Source organism: Gobius niger (genome assembly GCF_951799975.1).
Source record: "Gobius niger genome assembly, chromosome: 21".
NCBI classification, from domain to species: domain Eukaryota; kingdom Metazoa; phylum Chordata; class Actinopteri; order Gobiiformes; family Gobiidae; genus Gobius; species Gobius niger.
In genome coordinates, this window is record NC_136872.1 from 25,632,154 (window position 1) to 25,653,364 (window position 21,211).

Sequence of the window (21,211 nt, forward strand, 5' to 3'; positions counted from 1 at the left end):
AAACTAGAGAAAATGTGCTCGGTTCAGGTGGGAGTTAAGGGGTTAACCTCTTACCCTCACCTTGACCAAGTGCCTTTCTCCAGTTCAGCTTTACCCAAGCCTCATTTGAAAGCTAAGAAAAACTCATCTAAACTGATCTTTCTCCTTGCATTGTAGTCCCGTTTTGGCAGTTCTTTTCATTGCTCTTTTGTGGCGTTTTTTTGCTCTATCTTTTTCGTTTTTGTTCTGATCTAACCGCATGTGCTGCTGAGGTTTTCTGTGAATTCGTTTCCTTTTTCCCACAAATCAGCTTTGAAATATCCACACTTCACCTTGTTCCCTCACAAATACTTGGACATGAGGAAGGCGTAGATTAGTTCCATTAAAGCCTTGAACTTTGCTGCTGCTGCTTCTGTATAAACCCAGGCTCTGTAGAAATGAAAGGCTTATGTATATTTTATAATCCAGCGCTGTGCTCGGTTTAGCACGTCCCTGAACTTTGGAGAGAAGATGATCCGTGCGTAGAGCCGTACACCCCAGGGTCAGAGCTGGTTCTTCTTTTTGGGGGGTTCCTCAGCAGCAGGAGGCTCGTACAGGCGGACCTCGGACCACAGGGGGCAGGCTGCACAGGCGGACCTCGGACCACAGGGGGCAGCGGCGGACGCGGTAAACACGTGTCCCGCTGCTGTGTTCTGTGGAGTCGGAGCGAGGCTTCGGGAGCTCCAGGGTCAGGGCAGGTTCAGGCAGAACAAGGCGGAGATCTGAAGAGTAGTTTGTTCAAGGGAAACTGCGGCAAAACTCCATTTGATCCATCGTCTGGCTGAGGTCCAGATAAACGAGGGATGTTGATGGTGAGCTGGTGAGCTGCCTCGTGCTTCTACAGTCCTGTTTGTTATTCAGTGCGTTCTTCATTGTGTCGGTGCCTGTTGTTTCTGGAGAGGTTAGGTTGTGTTGTGTTGATGATCTACTGGGTCCTTTAACCTCTTAACTCCCGCCTGAACCGAGAGGATCTTTTTCCTCACGTCATCAGATTTATTTATTTTTTTGGGTATTCAACTCATTTTTTTTCACATTTTTGTCCTTTTTTGTCCTTTTTTTGTCCTTTTTTGTCCTTTTTTGTCATTTTGTCACATATTTTAAATATTTTTTGTCACATTTTTTATTGTCATTTTTTTGTCAATTTTTTGTCACATTTTTGTCACATTTTGTCACATTGTTTGTCACATTGTTTGTCACATTTTTGTCATTTTTTTAATCAAATTTTTGTCATTTTTTTAATCAAATTTTTGTCATTTTTTTGTCACATTTTTGTCATTTTTTTGTCACATTTTTGTCATTTTTTTGTCACATTTTTGTCACATTTTTTTCATTTTTTTTTTCATTTTTTTGTCATTTTTTGTCAATTTTTTGTCATTTTTTGTCACATTTTTTTGTCACATTTTTTGTCAATGTTTTGTCACATTTTTGTCATTTTTTTTGTCACATTTTGTCACATTTTTGTCATTTTTTTGGTCATTTTTGTCACATTTTTGTCACATTTTTGTCACATTTTTGTCACATTTTTGTAATTTTTTAAATCATTTTTTTGTCATTTTTTGGTCATTTTTGTCACATTTTTGTCACATTTTTGTCATTTTTTTGTCACATTTTTGTCATTTTTTTGTCTTTTTTTTGTCATTTTTATGTCACATTTTTTGTCACATTTTTTGTCACATTTTTTTCATTTTTTTGTCACATTTTTGTCATTTTTTTGTCTTTTTTTGTCATTTTTTGTCACATTTTGTCACATTTTTGTCATTTTTTTGGTCATTTTTTGGTCATTTTTTGTCAAATTTTTGTCATTTTTTGTCACATTTTTTTGTCATATTTTTGTCACATTTTTGTAATTTTTTTGGTCATTTTTGTCACATTTTTGTCACATTTTTCTCACATTTTTGTCACATTTTTGTAATTTTTTTAATCATTTTTTTGTCATTTTTTTGTCATTTTTGTCACATTTTTGTCACATTTTTGTCACATTTTTGTCATTTTTTTGTCTTTTTTTTGTCACATTTTTTGTCACATTTTTTGTCACATTTTTTTCATTTTTTTGTCACATTTTTGTCATTTTTTTGTCTTTTTTTTGTCATTTTTTGTCACATTTTGTCACATTTTTGTCATTTTTTTGGTCATTTTTTTGTCATTTTTTGTCAAATTTTTGTCATTTTTTGTCACATTTTTTTGTCATATTTTTGTCACATTTTTGTCAAATTTTTTTGTCATATTTTTGTCAATTTATGTCACGTTTTTTTGTCACATTTTTGTCATTTTTTGTCACATTTTTTGTCAATTTTTTGTCATTTTTTGTCATTTTTGTCATTGTTTTCGTCTCAGTTTTGTTGCTATTTTCACACCTTTTTCCCAGAAGCTTTTGGATTGGGGTAAAGCCAAACTGGAGAAAATGTGCTCTGTTCAGGTGGGAGTTAAGGGGTTAACCCAAATGAGACGTTTGGACTTGACTTCCTCCTCTCCAGGTCGAGTTCCCCTGCTGTACACGTTAGCTTTTACTTCAGGCTGGATCCACACACAGCCCAACCATCATAAAAGGAGAAGTCATTGATTCCGTTTCTGAGCACAAGCATCAGGGGTGATCTTAGATAACGCATTAAAGTGGGACAAAAATACAGACGTCATCACAAAAAAGGCTCAACAGAGACCATTCTTTCTACATAACTGAGGCAGGAAAGAACTCCCTCAGGAAGATAAGTGCAGTTGCAGTAAAATCCCAGGCTCTGACGGCTCTGCAGGACATTTATTTAGCTAAAGTTCTAGATAAAACAGATCAAATATTATCTAAACAGAGGATGTTCTGAGTCAGAGTTTGAGCTGCTCCCTCAGGTGCCCCGCCCCGTCTAAACACAGGACCAGGACGTCATATTTTCAAAAGCATTAAAGCCATCATATGCACTTTAAACCTGGTATAAATGTTTAAAGTTCCTGTAGCAGACAATACGCCCACAGACTCTTAAACCTAATGTTTAAAGTTCCTGTAGTTACTATTGTAGAGCAGATAATAAACCCACAGACTCTTAAACCTAATGTTTAAAGTTCCTGTAGTTACTATTGTAGAGCAGATAATGAGCCCACAGACTCTTAAACCTAATGTTTAAAGTTCCTGTAGTTACTATTGTAGAGCAGATAATGAGCCCACAGACTCTTAAACCTAATGTTTAAAGTTCCTGTAGTTACTATTGTAGAGCAGATAATAAACCCACAGACTCTTAAACCTAATGTTTAAAGTTCCTGTAGTTACTATTGTAGAGCAGATAATGAGCCCACAGACTCTTAAACCTAATGTTTAAAGTTCCTGTAGTTACTATTGTAGAGCAGATAATAAACCCACAGACTCTTAAACCTAATGTTTAAAGTTCCTGTAGTTACTATTGTAGAGCAGATAATGAGCCCACAGACTCTTAAACCTAATGTTTAAAGTTCCTGTAGTTACTATTGTAGAGCAGATAATAAACCCACAGACTCTTAAACCTAATGTTTAAAGTTCCTGTAGTTACTATTGTAGAGCAGATAATAAACCCACAGACTCTTAAACCTGGTATAGATGTTTAAAGTTCCTGTAGTTACTATTGTAGAGCAGATAATAAACCCACAGACTCTTAAACCTGGTATTAGGGCTGCAACTATCGATTATTTACATCGATTAATCGGATAATAAAAAACAGTTTTAAATAAAGGATTTTTCTGCTAGAAATAGCATTTATTTATTCTTAATTTCTTATGAGTTTGTCCCAAAAGCAGCAACATGTGACTCTCATAAAGAGACTCCTGTCCTCATGTCCATGATGAGGAGCGAGAGCAGCTTCAGAGTGTCTTTTAAATCAGCACTTTTATTCTTATTCAGATGAAGTAGGTCCTGATGGAGACAGTATGTTGAAATGTTCTGCTGAAGCTCAGGTGATTGATTTCTTTGCTGAGATTTCAACCAGAGGAGTTTCCTAAAAGAGGAGAAACATTTTAATTATTTTTGTCATAGTATTGCTATAGCAGGGATCAATGTGTCAGTTTGCACGGTTCATAAATGTATTTGTTGTGAGCAATGAAAGGATATGAGAAAGTTTAAAGTACAGATGAGACAGTGTGACTGTGCTGGAGTTTGATTCTGCTTTTAAAATAGTGTGACCACCTCACATAGTTTAAACAGACCAGTGGGACGATTTGGCAGAACTTTGAAGGACAGAGAAATTATTATTATTATTTTTTATAGATCAGGCATTTTAATCCCACTAAAAGACACACACACCTTTTTATTATTGCAACTTATATAACACTGAGTAACAGATATATTACAAAGCAGTTGGATGTAAAAAATAATGATCATCAAAAAAATCATGAGGCTTCAATAAAAAGTGGAACATGTGAAGCAGGAGAAACAGAGAACGACCAGGCTCTGCAGGACAGTCAAAAGAGGGACAGGTGGTCACGCTATGTAGATCTGTGGATTTATTTATCTTCATTTAAATCGTAGATACAGTGTAAAGATATTTAGCACCAAAAACTTTGCAGCAACAGAGAAGTAGATACAGTAGGATGTAAAAGTCTGTGTTTGGTGAGGGGGGGGTGTGTCCTTTCTCCTTGTTCGCCTTCGTCCTGTCTTCGCCTCTCGTTGCGGAGTTTCTTCTTGTTTTGATGATTACAACAGCCTGGTTCTCCGCTCCGCTACCTGGCTCTGCCCGGCTGCGAGGTTCAGCACCGCGAGCTCCTCTCTGGTGTTTACATCATGTTTACATCAACCATAGACCTGCGCTCTTCAGAAGCGGCCGTGCGGAAACAAGCGCCACTTAAAGTTCCGGGCACGTAGGCGGCTGCGTTTCATACGGTTTTAATGAGAAATATTAATAAGCGAGTAATCGAAGCGGGAAAATAATGTTCGAAGCATTTTACTAATCGAGTTAATCGATTTTAGCGATTAATCGTTGCAGCCCTACCTGGTATAAATGTTTAAAGTTCCTGTAGTTACTATTGTAGAGCAGATAATAAGCCCACAGACTCTTAAACCTAATGTTTAAAGTTCCTGTAGTTACTATTGTAGAGCAGATAATAAACCCACAGACTCTTAAACCTAATGTTTAAAGTTCCTGTAGTTACTATTGTAGAGCAGATAATAAGCCCACAGACTCTTAAACCTAATGTTTAAAGTTCCTGTAGTTACTATTGTAGAGCAGATAATAAGCCCACAGACTCTTAAACCTAATGTTTAAAGTTCCTGTAGTTACTATTGTAGAGCAGATAATAAACCCACAGACTCTTAAACCTGGTATAGATGTTTAAAGTTCCCGTAGTTACTATTGTAGAGCAGATAATAAACCCACTGACTCTTAAACCTGGTGTAAATGTTTAAAGTTCCCGTGTGTGCCGTAGGGACCTTCCAGCTGTGGGGACACTCCATCCAGGTGGACTGGGCGGAGCCAGAGAAGGACGTGGACGAGGAGGTCATGCAGCGCGTCCGAGTGCTCTACGTACGTATGCGAGTGATGTCACTGACACACACAGGCCTGAGCTGAACTCCACATGTCTCACTTAATCACTGGTGTTTCTGCGCTGACTCCTCAGGTTTGTTTCCCTGAGCTTTGCTTTAGCCACAAAGGCCGTTTCCTAAACACGCCGTGACTCGTTAAACCAATCAATCTGAGGCTCCTCCTCCTCCTGCTTCTCTTCTCTCTGAGGCTCCTCCTCCTCCGGCTTCTCTTCGCTCTGAGGCTCCTCCTCCTCCTGCTTCTCTTCTCTCTGAGGCTCCTCCTCCTCCGGCTTCTCTTCGCTCTGAGGCTCCTCCTCCGGCTTCTCTTCTCTCTGAGGCTCCTCCTCCTCAGGCTTCTCTTCTCTCTGAGGCTCCTCCTCCTGCTTCTCTTCTCTCTGAGGCTCCTCCTCCTCAGGCTTCTCTTCTCTCTGAGGCTCCTCCTCCTCCAGCTTCTCTTCTCTCTGAGGCTCCTCCTCCTCAGGCTTCTCTTCTCTCTGAGGCTCCTCCTCCTCCGGCTTCTCTTCTCTCTGAGGCTCCTCCTCCTCCGGCTTCTCTTCTCTCTGAGGCTCCTCCTCCTCCGGCTTCTCTTCTCTCTGAGGCTCCTCCTCCTCCGGCTTCTCTTCTCTCTGAGGCTCCTCCTGCTTCTCTTCGCTCTGAGGCTCCTCCTCCTCCGGCTTCTCTTCTCTCTGAGGCTCCTCCTCCTGCTTCTCTTCTCTCTGAGGCTCCTCCTCCTCCAGCTTCTCTTCTCTCTGAGGCTCCTCCTCCTCAGGCTTCTCTTCTCTCTGAGGCTCCTCCTCCTCCGGCTTCTCTTCTCTCTGAGGCTCCTCCTCCTCCGGCTTCTCTTCTCTCTGAGGCTCCTCCTCCTCCGGCTTCTCTTCTCTCTGAGGCTCCTCCTCCTCCGGCTTCTCTTCTCTCTGAGGCTCCTCCTCCTCCTGCTTCTCTTCTCTCTGAGGCTCCTCCTCCTCCGGCTTCTCTTCTCTCTGAGGCTCCTCCTCCTCCGGCTTCTCTTCTCTCTGAGGCTCCTCCTCCTCCGGCTTCTCTTCTCTCTGAGGCTCCTCCTCCTCCGGCTTCTCTTCGCTCTGAGGCTCCTCCTCCTCCGGCTTCTCTTCTCTCTGAGGCGCCTCCTCCTCCGGCTTCTCTTCGCTCTGAGGCTCCTCCTCCTCAGGCTTCTCTTCTCTCTGAGGCTCCTCCTCCTCCGGCTTCTCTTCTCTCTGAGGCTCCTCCTCCTCCGGCTTCTCTTCGCTCTGAGGCTCCTCCTCCTCCGGCTTCTCTTCGCTCTGAGGCTCCTCCTGCTTCTCTTCTCTCTGAGGCTCCTCCTCCTCCGGCTTCTCTTCTCTCTGAGGCTCCTCCTCCTCCGGCTTCTCTTCTCTCTGAGGCTCCTCCTCCTCCTCCGGCTTCTCTTCTCTCTGAGGCTCCTCCTCCTCCTCCGGCTTCTCTTCTCTCCGAGGCTCCTCCTCCTCCGGCTTCTCTTCTCTCCGAGGCTCCTCCTCCTCCGGCTTCTCTTCTCTCTGAGGCGCCTCCTCCTCCGGCTTCTCTTCGCTCTGAGGCTCCTCCTGCTTCTCTTCTCTCTGAGGCTCCTCCTCCTCAGGCTTCTCTTCTCTCTGAGGCTCCTCCTCCTCCAGCTTCTCTTCTCTCTGAGGCTCCTCCTCCTCCAGCTTCTCTTCTCTCTGAGGCTCCTCCTCCTCCGGCTTCTCTTCTCTCTGAGGCTCCTCCTCCTCCGGCTTCTCTTCTCTCTGAGGCTCCTCCTCCTCCGGCTTCTCTTCTCTCTGAGGCTCCTCCTCCTCCGGCTTCTCTTCTCTCTGAGGCTCCTCCTCCTCCGGCTTCTCTTCTCTCTGAGGCTCCTCCTCCTCCTCCGGCTTCTCTTCTCTCTGAGGCTCCTCCTCCTCCGGCTTCTCTTCTCTCTGAGGCTCCTCCTCCTCCTGCTTCTCTTCTCTCTGAGGCTCCTCCTCCTCCGGCTTCTCTTCTCTCTGAGGCTCCTCCTCCTCCTCCGGCTTCTCTTCTCTCTGAGGCTCCTCCTCCTCCGGCTTCTCTTCGCTCTGAGGCTCCTCCTCCTCCGGCTTCTCTTCTCTCTGAGGCTCCTCCTCCTCCGGCTTCTCTTCTCTCTGAGGCTCCTCCTCCTCCGGCTTCTCTTCTCTCTGAGGCTCCTCCTCCTCCTGCTTCTCTTCTCTCTGAGGCTCCTCCTCCTCCGGCTTCTCTTCTCTCTGAGGCTCCTCCTCCTCCGGCTTTTCTTCTCTCTGAGGCTCCTCCTCCTCCGGCTTCTCTTCTCTCTGAGGCTCCTCCTCCGGCTTCTCTTCTCTCTGAGGCTCCTCCTCCTCCGGCTTCTCTTCTCTCTGAGGCTCCTCCTCCTCTGGCTTCTCTTCGCTCTGAGGCTCCTCCTCCTCCGGCTTCTCTTCTCTCTGAGGCTCCTCCTCCTCCGGCTTCTCTTCTCTCTGAGGCTACTCCTCCTCCGGCTTCTCTTCTCTCTGAGGCTCCTCCTCCTCCGGCTTCTCTTCTCTCTGAGGCTCCTCCTCCTCCTGCTTCTCTTCTCTCTGAGGCTCCTCCTCCTCCTGCTTCTCTTCTCTCTGAGGCTCCTCCTCCTCCGGCTTCTCTTCTCTCTGAGGCTCCTCCTCCTCCTCCTCCGGCTTCTCTTCGCTCTGAGGCTCCTCCTCCTCCGGCTTCTCTTCTCTCTGAGGCTCCTCCTCCTCCTCCGGCTTCTCTTCTCTCTGAGGCTCCTCCTCCTCCTGCTTCTCTTCTCTCTGAGGCTCCTCCTCCTCCGGCTTCTCTTCTCTCTGAGGCTCCTCCTCCTCCTGCTTCTCTTCTCTCTGAGGCTCCTCCTCCTCCGGCTTCTCTTCTCTCTGAGGCTCCTCCTCCTCCTGCTTCTCTTCTCTCTGAGGCTCCTCCTCCTCTGGCTTCTCTTCTCTCTGAGGCTCCTCCTCCTCCGGCTTCTCTTCTCTCTGAGGCTCCTCCTCCTCCTGCTTCTCTTCTCTCTGAGGCTCCTCCTCCTCCTCCGGCTTCTCTTCTCTCTGAGGCTCCTCCTCCTCCTGCTTCTCTTCTCTCTGAGGCTCCTCCTCCTCCGGCTTCTCTTCTCTCTGAGGCTCCTCCTCCTCCAGCTTCTCTTCTCTCTGAGGCTCCTCCTCCTCCTCCGGCTTCTCTTCTCTCTGAGGCTCCTCCTCCTCCTCCGGCTTCTCTTCTCTCTGAGGCTCCTCCTCCTCCTCCGGCTTCTCTTCTCTCTGAGGCTCCTCCTCCGGCTTCTCTTCTCTCTGAAGCTCCTCCTCCTCCTTACAAATAAAGGTTTAGTGGTTTATTTACAGCTTCAGTCTTGAGAGTTAGTGGTGGCCATTTTGTTTCCTGTCAAAGACCTGATTGGCTGAGCCGTTATCACCGTGGAGGGTTCAATTCCCAATGTGAATATTCATATTTTTTCTCATTTCCTACGTTTGAGTTTCTACTATTTGCAGCACGAGTTCTTCTGAGAATCTGAATCAAACCCAGCCCGATCATAGGGATTGAAATGTTGTGTGGTTCCCTTGAGGAAATGAAATGAAGCGAGTCCAGCCTGAACACTGGCCTTGTCGGCGCGTTGTTCGCCTCGTCTCCAGAGCCTCGGCCCCGCCTTTAACAGCCCCCACACGGCGATACAATCAGGCTTTAGTTTGTTGTTGTCAGTGCGGAGCTTCCTCTCAGCGGTCCCCGTGTTCTCGGAGGGTTTCATTACCGCGCTCGCTGTTCACTGGAGCACGGGAGTCGGGATCCTCTCAGACTTCACAGTGTTTCAGCGTGAGCGAAGGCAGCACCACATGACGACGGACCGATCCTCCCGCAGGCCTTCATCTCTCTTCATCTGCCGACAGCCGCGCAGCCGGAGCCCTGTCTCAGTCTGTCAGCGTTCACGTCCTCACGCACACACACCTCGCTTTGATTCACACCAATGTTGACAATAATACACATCCGCAAGTCTTCAGATCTTACGCGTTCGTGGCAGTGAGACGAGAGGCTGCAGGTGAACGAGGAACAGAATTACGTGCAGGGATGTGAAGCTTCGGCTGGTTTTGACTTGAAATGAAGAGTATGTGTAGAGCCAGGGCAGCAGATTGTGGAACAAGCTTCAAATCTGGTCAAAAACTCTGGGTGATCATGAAAAAGTCCAGGTCCATTCTAAGTCCAACTCCTCCTCATTTAACCTCTTACCACCCGCCAAATCCAAATCCATTCTCTCCTCTATGCCTTTGTCATCACCTTTTGTTTCCCTTATGTGTTTTTGTCACTTTTTTATTACTTTTTTGCTGCTCTTCTGTCACTTTTTTGCTGGATTTTTGCCTTTTTTATGCTGGATTTTTGTCACTTTTTTACTGGATTTTTGTCTTTTTTTCTGCTGGATTTTAGTCTTTTTTCTGATGGATTTTAGTCTTTTTTTCTGATGGATTTTAGTCTTTTTTGGCTGGATTTATGTCACTTTTTTTTACTGGATTTTAGTCATTTTTTCTGCTGGATTTTAGTCTTTTTCTGCTGGATTTTTGTCACTTTTTTACTGGATTTTAGTCATTTTTTTACTGGATTTTAGTCATTTTTTTACTGGATTTTTGTCACTTTTTTGCTGGATTTTTGTCATTTTTTCTGCTGGATTTTTGTCATTTTTTGCTGGATTTTTGTCTTTTTTTCTGCTGGATTTTTGTCATTTTTTCTGCTGGATTTTTGTCATTTTTTCTGCTGAATTTTTGTCTTTTTTTCTGCTGAATTTTAGTCTTTTTCTGCTGGGTTTTTGTCATTTGTTCTGCTGGATTTTAGTCTTTTTTTCTGCTGGATTTTAGTCTTTTTTTCTGCTGAATTTTAGTCTTTTTCTGATGAATTTTAGTCTTTTTTTCTGATGGATTTTTGTCACTTTTTTGTCACTTTAGCTTTTTTTGTTGCGTTTTACATCCTCATTTTCTTCTCGTTTTTTGCCTCTGTTTTGAAGAAGCTTTTAGATTTGGAGAATTTGGAAAAAACGTGTTCAGGTGGGAGTTAAGAGGTTAAAAGCCATTTAGCACATTGTCACCAGTTTGGCTTTACCCTAATCAAAAAGTTTCTTGGGGAAAAAAGCACCAAAATAACCACAAAAAATGAGAAGAAAACAAGGATGTAAATGCAACAAAAAAGTGACAAAAATGTGACAAAAATGTGACAAAAATTCAACAAAAAGTAACAAAAATGTCACAAAAATGTCACAAAAATGAAAAAAAAAGAAAAGAAAAAAAAACAAAACAAAAGGTGACACAACACAGCAACAACACGAGGAAAAAGATCAGTTTTGTGGGTCTTAGCTTTCAAATGAGGTGCTACACAGGCCTATATAACAGCCAAAGAGGACAGAATGCATTTGGTTTAGGCGGGTGGTAAGAGGTTAAGAACCTCTGAGCCTTTAGACACGCCCCCTCCACACGCTGTCTGTGGCATCAGTGGGGAGGGGGTTCTGCTGAGGAGCAGTGGTTGGTTACTCGGCTGGTGACGAAAGCTCGGAGGCGTCTCCAGGAGGTGGGGGCGTTCCTAGGAGGACTCAGGCAAACCTATCCCTAAAATGGCCGCCATCAGAGTTTTTACTCAGAAATACGTGAATGTGCCAAGGCAACACTTCAGGCACTTTTTAATGAGGGAGTGACAGAATAACATGATGTAAAGCTTGAAAAAGTCCATTTTGCATAATACCCCCTCTTTAAACAGAGAAATATGGAGTCCAGGTCCGTGTGTGGAGGCTCTTGATGCTCGGACTCCGCCTCAGTCGCTCTCCTGAAGGTCGCCCACACTTTAGAAGGACAGTCCTCACTTAGCATGAGATGAGTCTATATCATATATTAGTTTCACATTTTAGGTTGAGTTACAGAAATATACCTGCGCTGGCAAACTCTGTCAACTCAGTCTGACTAAGTGTTTTCTACAAACTAATCGATTTGGGGCCATTAAACAGCATTTAGCTCACTAAACCAAACAAGTACTAGTAACTATTCTGAGTTACACAGCAGAGAAGTCGTGCCCTCTTGTGCAAAGACATTCACTCTTTTAATAAAGTACAGATATGTAATAATACGTGTAATAAACCCCCTCCTGTGTTGTGCAGAGTCGTGTGCAGCCTGATCGTTTCACACAGACACTCTCAGGAAAACTATTCAATAAACAGTGGACTGAATCCTGAACACATTTATAAGGTTTGAAGTTGTTTATAGTCTGCTGCTCTGTGAAATATTAAACACAAATCCTTTCACCTTTGCTTGTTGACTCTGCCTTAAGTCTGTAAAGCCAAAGCAAAAGCACAAACTAATGATCGGAGATGAAAACTTCAACTTTCTAAAGTGCAGATGCTGTTAAAGTTTAGCCGAAGCCACACAACATCAGAATAAACCAGGTAAAGAGAGCGTTTGTGCTGTTAACTGAGAGGTTAAGGAGAAAACTCGACACAGAAGTTCCACCTGCAGCGTCTTTAAAGCAGTTTCAGAGCCGTTCTCACCTGCTCTGCTCTCGCTCTCGTGTTGTGATGAATGAGAACAGAATTCCTGTATATTTTGCACAGAAACGCCCCAGGGGTTTAATTATCTCCGCGTCCTCTTCCTCCTCTTTGTCCGTTTGGCGCCGGTACAAACCATGGCTAAATGTGAGTCTTTGAAGTTTCCATCTGCCGCTGTTTGTAGCTTGTAATTTGGCGCCTCAGTTTGAATGATTTCTGCCCAAGCGAGAGCGACACGGAGCCAAATGATTTTCACTGCGCGGAAAGTGCTCCCATTGTTCCAGCGCGGCTGTAACGGCGTCCATAAACCCAACATCAGGCAAAATGACTGCTATAAAACAGGAGAGTGTGTGCGGTCTCAGGGAAACAACCGAGAAATGAGAAGAAACAACCGAGAAATGAGAAGAAACAACCGAGAACTGAGAAGAAACAACCCAGAACTGAGCAGAAACAACCAAGAAGTGAGCAGAAACAACCGAGAAATGAGAAAAAACAACCGAGAACTGAGCAGAAACAACCGAGAAATGAGCAGAAACAACCGAGAAATGAGAAGAAACAACCGAGAACTGAGAAGAAACAACCCAGAACTGAGCAGAAACAACCCAGAACTGAGCAGAAACAACCCAGAACTGAGCAGAAACAACCCAGAACTGAAGAGAAACACCCGAGAACTGAGCAGAAACAACCAAGAACTGAGCAGAAACAACCGAGAACTGAACAGAAACAACCGAGAAATGAGCAGAAACAACCCAGAACTTAGCAGAAACAACCCAGAACTGAGCAGAAACAACCCAGAACTGAGCAGAAACAACCCAGAACTGAGCAGAAACAACCAAGAACTGAACAGAAACAACCCAGAACTGAGCAGAAACAACCCAGAACTGAACAGAAACAACCAAGAACTGAACAGAAACAACCCAGAACTGAACAGAAACAACCGAGAACTGAGCAGAAACAACCCAGAACTGAGCAGAAACAACCGAGAAATGAGCAGAAACAACCCAGAACTGAGCAGAAATAACCGAGAACTGAACAGAAACAACCAAGAACTGAGCAGAAACAACTGAGAACTGAGCAGAAACAACCGAGAACTGAGCAGAAACAACCGAGAAATGAGCAGAAACAACCCAGAACTGAGCAGAAATAACCGAGAACTGAGCAGAAACAACCCAGAACTGAGCAGAAACAACCGAGAAATGAGCAGAAACAACCGAGAAATGAGAAGAAACAACCGAGAACTGAACAGAAACAACCCAGAACTGAGCAGAAACAACCGAGAACTGAGAAGAAACAACCCAGAACTGAACAGAAACAACCCAGAACTGAACAGAAACAACCCAGAACTGAGCAGAAACAACCCAGAACTGAGCAGAAACAACCCAGAACTGAGCAGAAACAACCCAGAACTGAACAGAAACAACCCAGAACTGAACAGAAACAACCCAGAACTGAACAGAAACAACCCAGAACTGAACAGAAACAACCCAGAACTGAGCAGAAACAACCCAGAACTGAACAGAAACAACCCAGAACTGAGCAGAAACAACCCAGAACTGAACAGAAACAACCTAGAACTGAGCAGAAACAACCGAGAACTGAACAGAAACAACCGAGAACTGAACAGAAACAACCCAGAACTGAGCAGAAACAACCGAGAACTGAGCAGAAACAACCAAGAACTGAGCAGAAACAACCCAGAACTGAACAGAAACAATCCAGAACTGAACAGAAACAACCAAGAACTGAACAGAAACAACCTAGAACTGAACAGAAACAACCAAGAACTGAACAGAAACAACTGAGAAATGAGAAGAAACAACCCAGAACTGAACAGAAACAATCCAGAACTGAACAGAAACAACCAAGAACTGAACAGAAACAACCAAGAACTGAACAGAAACAACCAAGAACTGAGCAGAAACAACCAAGAACTGAACAGAAACAACCAAGAACTGAGCAGAAACAACCAAGAACTGAGCAGAAACAACCCAGAACTGAACAGAAACAACCCAGAACTGAACAGAAACAACCAAGAACTGAACAGAAACAACCTAGAACTGAGCAGAAACAACCCAGAACTGAGCAGAAACAACCAAGAACTGAACAGAAACAACCCAGAACTGAGCAGAAACAACCAAGAACTGAACAGAAACAACCGAGAACTGAACAGAAACAACTGAGAACTGAGCAGAAACAACCCAGAACTGAGCAGAAACAACCCAGAACTGAACAGAAACAACCCAGAACTGAACAGAAACAACCGAGAACTGAGCAGAAACAACCAAGAACTGAACAGAAACAACCGAGAACTGAACAGAAACAACCAAGAACTGAGAAGAAACAACCAAGAACTGAGCAGAAACAACCCAGAACTGAACAGAAACAACCAAGAACTGAACAGAAACAACCAAGAACTGAACAGAAACAACCCAGAACTGAGCAGAAACAACCAAGAACTGAACAGAAACAACCCAGAACTGAACAGAAACAACCCAGAACTGAACAGAAACAACCCAGAACTGAGCAGAAACAACCAAGAAATGAGCAGAAACAACCAAGAAATGAGAAGAAACAACCAAGAACTGAGCAGAAACAACCAAGAACTGAGCAGAAACAACCAAGAACTGAGCAGAAACAACCCAGAACTGAACAGAAACAACCCAGAACTGAACAGAAACAACCCAGAACTGAGCAGAAACAACCAAGAACTGAACAGAAACAACCCAGAACTGAACAGAAACAACCCAGAACTGAACAGAAACAACCCAGAACTGAGCAGAAACAACCCAGAACTGAGCAGAAACAACCCAGAACTGAGCAGAAACAACCAAGAAGTGAGAAGAAACAACCCAGAACTGAACAGAAACAACCAAGAACTGAGCAGAAACAACCAAGAACTGAGCAGAAACAACCGAGAACTGAGAAGAAACAACCGAGAACTGAACAGAAACAACCGAGAACTGAACAGAAACAACCGAGAAATGAGCAGAAACAACCCAGAACTGAACAGAAACAACCAAGAACTGAGAAGAAACAACCAAGAACTGAGAAGAAACAACCCAGAACTGAACAGAAACAACCCAGAACTGAACAGAAACAACCCAGAACTGAGCAGAAACAACCCAGAACTGAACAGAAACAACCAAGAACTGAACAGAAACAACCGAGAAATGAGAAGAAACAACCGAGAAATGAGAAGAAACAACCCAGAACTGAGCAGAAACAACCAAGAACTGAACAGAAACAACCGAGAAATGAGAAGAAACAACCCAGAACTGAGCAGAAACAACCCAGAACTGAGCAGAAACAACCGAGAACTGAACAGAAACAACCCAGAACTGAGCAGAAACAACCGAGAACTGAACAGAAACAACCCAGAACTGAACAGAAACAACCCAGAACTGAACAGAAACAACCAAGAACTGAAAAGAAACAACCAAGAACTGAAGAGAAACAACCGAGAAATGAGAAGAAACAACCGAGAAATGAGAAGAAACAACCAAGAACAGAACAGAAACAATCCAGAACTGAACAGAAACAACCGAGAACTGAACAGAAACAACCCAGAACTGAACAGAAACAACCCAGAACTGAACAGAAACAACCGAGAAATGAGCAGAAACAACCAAGAACTGAACAGAAACAACCAAGAAGTGAGAAGAAACAACCCAGAACTGAGCAGAAACAACCCAGAACTGAACAGAAACAACCCAGAACTGAGCAGAAACAACCCAGAACTGAGCAGAAACAACCGAGAACTGAGCAGAAACAACCGAGAACTGAACAGAAACAACCCAGAACTGAGCAGAAACAACCGAGAACTGAGCAGAAACAACCGAGAACTGAGCAGAAACAACCAAGAACTGAGCAGAAACAACCGAGAACTGAGCAGAAACAACCGAGAACTGAACAGAAACTACCGAGAACTGAACAGAAACAACCAAGAACTGAGCAGAAACAACCCAGAACTGAACAGAAACAACCCAGAACTGAACAGAAACAACCCAGAACTGAACAGAAACAACCCAGAACTGAACAGAAACAACCCAGAACTGAACAGAAACAACCCAGAACTGAGCAGAAACAACCCAGAACTGAACAGAAACAACCCAGAACTGAACAGAAACAACCCAGAACTGAACAGAAACAACCCAGAACTGAGAAGAAACAACCCAGAACTGAGCAGAAACAACCCAGAACTGAAGAGAAACAACCCAGAACTGAGCAGAAACAACCAAGAACTGAGCAGAAACAACCAAGAACTGATTAGAAACAACCAAGAACTGAACAGAAACAACCAAGAACTGAACAGAAACAACCCAGAACCATCTTTTCTTATCAAAACCGGCTGTAGAGTTTTGTACAAGGCTCTGTTTAAACATCTGATCACACTTTAACTCTATATTTCAGAGGACAGAAGTGAGCAAATGCACAATGATGGCTGATTTTTAATCTGTAAATCTCTTCATTTTGTCTGGAGACACTTATTATTTTTCTGGTTAGGTGTAAAACAGATAAAGTGCTGTTTTCGCTGCTAGTCCTGGATGTGATGTCACACTTAGCATGAGCCAATTGGAGACGTTTCCTTCAGATTGATGCTGGTGCGGTGACGCGTCGCTCTGCAGCTGTTGTTCTTCCTTTCCAGAGTGTTTTCTCGCCGTGCGGATGCAGGACATTAAAAAGCAATAAAGTCATCGATTTAATACAAGTTATTAATGGAAAGGCCCTTTAGATGTGACACCTCGTTTATAAGGAGGTGCATAAACTCATGAACGCGATACAGAACGAAGAGTCACACGAACAAGACCAAGCTGCGCACGGACTTAGGAATCCTTTAGATCAGAAATATGACCTTAGAACTCTGACTGAGCTCGTTCCAATCCAAGACAGTCTCGCTCACTTTCGGTAGTATTTGTAGTAAGTCTCTGGTGATGTGAGTCAACTTAGCGAGAAGCCCGAGCTCTCCAAAAGATGAATAAGGGGAAGGGGACCCTGACCGACGTGAACGATGACGTGACGATTAGTGAAGGCTGCCGTTGATGAGGCGGTGAATGAAGCTGCATCTCAAGGTCATCTCAAGAAAGTAGCAGAGTTTTAACCAAAAGAAGTCTCAGTGATGAACAATAAAAGAACAAATGAGCTGATTTCAGGTCAGGTCAGGGGCGGAGGTCGAGCAGCTCACTGTGACCCGAGTTCCGCAGTTGTTTTCCCCAGTTGAGCGAGCTGCGGGAACATTTTACCCAGTTCCAGAGGACCACATGAACGCAGCATCAGACCTTGCTTTCTGCTGAGGAAAACCCCCAAATGTCATTTATTTTAGGCCTTGATTACTGAATGATTCCACTTCCTTCCTCAGAAGAAAGAGTCCGCTGCACTTTATCCAGGACCAGGTCACTTCCTTCTCTCCAGACACTTCCTCCAGCGGTTTCTGGGGATCCCAAAGCGTTCCACACCTTGCTCTTCCCCAGGAGGCGTTTGAAGCAGATGCTGAGCCCTCGACCTGATTGAGCAGTGGCTTTACTTTGAGCTTCCAGCCCCCCTGTGAAGGAAACTCGTTACTTCTGATTACGGCCTGCAGATGGCGCTGAAGCATGAGCCTCGCGGCCCCTCATCCATCCAAAGAGCCCATACGGTGAATGCTCTGTGGTCAAAAGGATGTTTCACAGCTTTAAAACAAACACGGTAAAGAACAAACCTCTGAGAGAGATTTGTTTAGTCCGTCTCAGTCTATACTTTAGATTTAAATAATGTTAATAATGATTTGCCTTGGTAAATGGACCATAGAGAACTTAGGACTCCTTTATATCAGAAATATGACCTTAGAACTCTGACTATGCTCGTTCCAATGCAAAACTCTCGCTCACTTTTGTTAGTATTTATAGTAAGTTGTTCTATCTCTGGTGATGTGAGTCAACTTAGCAAGAAACCCGAGCTCTCCAAAAGATGAATAAATGAGTCGTTTAGATGAGACTGGGAGAGGGAAAGATTTAGTTTGACCTGGATTCTTTCACTTTTCTGAGATGTTTCAGGTTCATCTATTTGCCAGTGGAGTAAGAACCTTGCACTTGTCCAATTGGCAGATTTATTTACTCGCTTCAATCAAAACGGCCCCAGAGCCAGAGAGAAATGTCTGAAAACGAGCAAACAAATCTCGGTCCAAACAGGAGACTCGTCCAAATGATTGAAAACCGCTCAAAACAAGATAAATATTCTCAGTTCAAGTCCTGTAAACCCGGGCTTGATATTTACTCTTGGATCTCTGAGGCCTGTCTGCTTTAAAGCCACAAATATTTTTTTCCCCACAGTTTTTAACCATTTATTCTTCATTTTTTCCGTTTTTTTTTCCTTATCTTTTCCCAAATGTTTCCTATTTTTTTCTCTGATTTTTTACCCTATTTTCTGCTGAATGTTTCCCCTAGTTTTTTACCAGTTTTTAACCATTTATTCAGATTTTTTTCCCAGAAAGTTTCCTTGATTTATTTCCTAATTTTTCCTATCCTTAATTTGTTCCTATTTTCTCCCAAAGTTTCCACAATTTCCTCCCCCCAATTTTTTAACAATATTTTCTCTTTTTTTCCCCATTTATTCTTCATTTATTCCTATTTTTCCTCAAAGTTTAATTGATTTCCCCCCCCAATTTTAAACCATTTATTCACCCCCCCCTCAATATTTTGCCTTTTTCCCCGCACATTTTTTCCTCCATTAACCTCTTAACTCCCACCTGAACGGATCCCATTTTCTCCAGTTTGGCTTTACCCTAATCAAAAAGATTATTGGGGAAAAAAGCACCAAAACAGCCACAAAAAATGAGAAGAAAACAAGGATGTAAACGCAACAAGAATGTGACAAAAATTCAACAAAAATGTGACAAAAAATCAACAAAAAAATGACAAAAATGTGACAAAAATATGACAATAAATCAACAAAAATGTGACAAAAATTCAATAAAAATGTGACAAAAATATGACAATAAATCAACAAAAATGTGACAAAAACTCAATAAAAATGTGACAAAGATGTGACAAAAATACAACAAACATTCAACAAAATTGTGACAAAAATTCAACAAAAATGTGACAAACACTCAACAAAAATGTGACAAACACTCAACAAAAATGTGACAAACACTCAACAAAAATGTGACAAAAATACAACAAAAATTCAACAAAATTGTGACAAAAATTCAACAAAATTGTGACAAAAACTCAATAAAAATGTGACCAAAATGTGACAAAAACTCAATAAAAATGTGACAAAAATTCAACAAAAATTCAACAAAAATGTGACAAAAATGGAAAAAAAAGGAAAGAAAATAAAAACATACAAAAGGTGACGCAACACAGCAACAACGCGAGGAAACAGATCAGTTTGGGTCTTAGCTTTTAAATAAGGTGCTACACAGGCCTATATAACAGCCAAAGAAGACAGAGTGCATTTGGTTTAGGCGGGTGGTAAGAGGTTAACCCTCCTTTTGTTTGCTTTTTTTTTTAACCAATTTATATTTTTTTCCCTTTACTTTAGTCCCATTTTCCCACATTCACATTGGAGACAAACTCCATATTGTTCATTTACCTTAATGTCCTAAATATATACTCAGGTTTATTTACTTACTTCAATCAAAACGACCCCAGAGCCAGAGAGAAATGTCTGAAAACGAGCAAACAAATCTCGGACCAAACAGGAGGCTCGTCTAAATGATATAAAACCTCAAAACAAGATAAATATTCTCAGTTCAAGTCCTTTAAACCCGGGCTTGATATTTACTCTTGGATCTCTGAGGCCTGTCTGCTTTAAAGCCACGTCGCGTAGCATTTCAGAGAACACACAGAATAAAACACGAGCCTAAAAAAAGAGTCTGCGGCTCGTCTCCATGGAGACGTGACTAAAGACCGTCAAATATGACATTTAAACAGGTTAGGTCCTCGTCCAAATCCACTCGCTCATTCCCCACAGCACAAACACACGTTCCTGTGTCGAGCTGCTCGTTATGAAGGTGGGCTTCATCCAGAAGGTTACGCAGAGCGGCCCATCCGTCCAGCTGATTCATCTCTGAGGGTCATTCAGAGCCGGGCGGTGCTGGCAAAAACATCTACATGAGGGACTTTCTCCTTAACTGTGATAAAGCAAACAGCAGAAATATGGAAACATCTACATGAGGGGCTTTCTCCATAACTGTGATGAAGCAACAGCAGAAATATGGAAACATCTACATGAGGGGCTTTCTCCATAACTGTGATGAAGCAACAGCAGAAATATGGAAAACATCTACATATCTGAGGGGCTTTCTCCATAACTGTGATGAAGCAAACAGCAGAAATATGGAAAACATCTACATATCCCAGTTTTTAACCATTTATTCTTCATTTTTTCCCATTTTTTTGCGAATGTTTCCTCAATTGTTTTCCTTATCTTTTCCCGAATGTTTCCTATTTTTTCCCTGATTTTTTTACCCTATTTTTCCCTGAATGTTTCCCCTAGTTTTTAACCATTTATTCAGATTTTTCCCCCCGAAAGCTTCCTTGTTTTCCTAATTTTTTCCTATTTATTCTTGATTTGTTTTTTCCGTTTTTTTCTCTTTTTTCATTTTTCACAGTTTTTAAACCGTTTATTTTTCATTTTTTCCGATTTTCTTTCCTTATCTTTTCCCGAATGTTTCCTATTTTTTCCCAGATTTTTTTTTACCCTCTTTTCCCCTGAATGTTTCCCCCAATTCTTACCAGTGTTTAACCATTAATTCTGTTTTTTCCCCCCGAAAGTGTCCTTGATTTTTTTCCTAATTTTTTCCTATTTATTCTTAATTTGCTCCTATTTTTTCCCAAAGTTTCCACCATTTTCCCCCCCTAATTTTTAGCATTTTTTCTCTTTATTCCCTGAATGTTTCCCAGTATTTTTTCCCCATTTATTCTTCATTTGTTCCTATTTTTCCTCAAAGTTTAATAAATTTCCCCCCCAATTTTTAACCATTTATTCAGATTTTTTCCCCTATTTTTTCCCAAATATTTCCCATTTTTTCCCCTTTTGTCCCTGGATTTTTTCACCCCCCTCAATATCTTGCCTTTTTTTTCCGGCCAATTTTTTTTGCATTTTTTCCTCCATTAACCTTCCTTTTTTTTTTTTTTGTGCAAGTTTTTAACCATTTATTTTGATTTTTTGCCCTATTTTTTCCCCATTTATTCTTCATTTATTCCTATTTTTCCTCAAAGTTTAATTGATTTTTTCCCCCCAATATTTTTAACCATTTATTCAGATTTTTTTCCCTGTTTTTTTCC